The sequence below is a fragment of the Prunus avium genome, unplaced genomic scaffold (genome assembly GCF_965620075.1).
Source record: "Prunus avium unplaced genomic scaffold, drPruAviu1.hap1.1 HAP1_SCAFFOLD_81, whole genome shotgun sequence".
Classification (NCBI taxonomy): domain Eukaryota; kingdom Viridiplantae; phylum Streptophyta; class Magnoliopsida; order Rosales; family Rosaceae; genus Prunus; species Prunus avium.
This window is the reverse complement of record NW_028276928.1, coordinates 107,501-110,000: the sequence shown is the minus strand read 5'-3', so window position 1 is coordinate 110,000 and position 2,500 is coordinate 107,501.

The window sequence follows — 2,500 nt, the reverse complement described above, 5'->3', positions numbered from 1 at the left end:
GCCGAGAATTGGGTAGCTTCTTCATCAACCCCGCCGAAAGCCATCCTCGACATACCCGTGCATTGAGAAGGTTTGGTGGCCGTACTCCCAACACAAAAGCATACCGAGGACAACCCCAAGCAAAAATTCATTTGAAGCCAACCCATCGTCGCCCACAACTAGTGGGTGAATGGTGTGCTTCCCGGGGTTGGCATAGACATTCCCTCGCATGCAAAAGATTGTCGATGCGAAAGATTATCTATGCCAACCCCGGGAAGCACACCATTCACACACTCCCGACCGGTGTGGTGTGGCGGTGATTGGATAGTTACGGATTGAGCACTTGCCAAGGATCAAAATGTGTCATTTAGAAGAAACATTTTCAAAAAGTTTTTAAAATCTTGTGGGTTTGCAACTCATAAGAGCGTCACTTTCAACGTCCCCGGTATTGGATTGAGTTTCTAAAAACAACCGTGCACACCGAGGTTAAACTTTACCGGCTCCACTCCGACTCGCCGCTCGCCCACAATTTGTTTGCAACGAAACATTTGTTTTTAATTTTGTTGGTTTGAAATTGTTTTGAAAAGGTTCTTTAAATCTAGTGGGTTTGCAACTCATAAGAGCGTCACTTTCAACGTCCCCGGCATTGGATTGAGTTTCTAAAAACAACCGTGCACACCGAGGTTAAACTTTACCGGCTCCACTCCGACTCGCCGCTCGCCCACTAGTCCGAAGGCAACAAAACATTTGTTTTTCATTTTGATGAAAATTTCTGTTTTTAAATCTTGTTGGTTTGAAATTGTTTTGAAAAGGTTCTTTAAATCTTGCGGGTTTGCAACTCATAAGAGCGTCACTTTCAACGTCCCCGGCATTGGATTGAGTTTCTAAAAACAACCGTGCACACCGAGGTTAAACTTTACCGGCTCCACTCCGACTCGCCGCTCGCCCACAAATCCGAAGGCAACAAAACATTTGTTTTTAATTTTGATGAAATTTTTTGAAAACATTGGCTTGGCAAGCCCCAATCCGCGACTATCCACCCACCGCCACCCCACACGGGTGGTTGTTGTTGCGAAATGAGGTTGTGGTCGACATGCCCGTGCATTTGAGAAGGAGTTCCTAGCACTCCATGCTCTCCCATGCCAAAAAATAGCCTAGACAACCCCATTTCGCAACTTTCCACGCCTTTTTTTTCCTCCCTCACCCATGGCGGCGGCGTGGTGGCGGCGGCCGGATTCCGGCCACCACCGCCATGGGTGGCAGCCCCCCGACCCCGACACCAAACCCATAATACCGAGGCAACATATCGAGGCAACATGACATGGGTGTGGCGTGGGGGAAGGGGGCTGCAGCTAGGAAGGCATGGGCTGCCATGCATATGCAGGCAACACACACCCCCCTATATAGCATTTTATGCATTTAGCCCTTTGACAGGAAGAGACATCACCTATGCGCGAGGAGTCATAATGGGCTCTAAATAATTCAATACAAGGTATTTGGACGTGATTTTTTGCAGGGATACTAAGAAACATGCAATCTATGATGGGAAAAAGTTTCATAAATTTTTGAAGTCGGGAAGTATTTTTTATTAGTTTTAGAAGTCGTAAAATTGAAAAAATCATTAAAACAAATCCGGGAGGAATTTTTTAGTTTTGTAAGTTGGAGAAGGTCCTAAAAATCATAGACTACTTATGGGGAGCTTATTGTGCGAGGAAATTTCAATAAAAACGGGGTTTGACAAGATTTGAAAAATTCTGTCGACATTTGAAAAAACCTGGAACCATGCTGCCGGCATGCTGCGCACATGCTGCGCGCATGCTGCGCGCAGACTGCGCGCATGCCATGGCAGGACAAGTTTTGCTAGCCTCACTGTCTACAGATGCGCAAGCTGCGCGCACGCTGCGCACAGGCTGCGCGCATGCTGCGCACAGACTGCGCGCACGCTGCGCGCATGCCATGGCAGGACAAGTTTCGCTAGCCTCACTGTCGACAGATGCGCAAGCTGCGCGCAAGCTCCGCGCACGCTGCGCACAGCCTGTGCGCATGTTGTGCGCATGCTGCGCGCAGGCTGCGCGCAGGCGCCGCGCATGCCATGGCAGGACAAGTTTCGCTAGCCTCACTGTCGACAGATGCGCAAGCTGCGTGCACGCTGCGCACAGGCTGCGCACAGCGCATGCCATGGCAGGACAAGTTCGCTAGCCTCACTGTCGACAGATGCGCAAGCTGCGCGCACAGGCTGCGCGCACGCCATGGCAGGACAAGTTTCGCTAGCCTCACTGTCGACAGAATCAGCACGCTGCGCGCAAGCTGCGCGCACGCTGCCGGCATGGTGCGCGCACGCTGCCGGCATGGTGCGCGCACGCTGCCGGCATGGTGCGCGCACGCTGCCGGCATGCTGTGCGCACGCTGCGCGCGCGCATGGCAGGACAAGTTTCGAAAATTTCTGTCGACAGTCTCAGCAGCGCGCACGCTGCCGACATGCTGTGCGCACACTGCGCACAGGCTGCCGGCATGCTGCGCG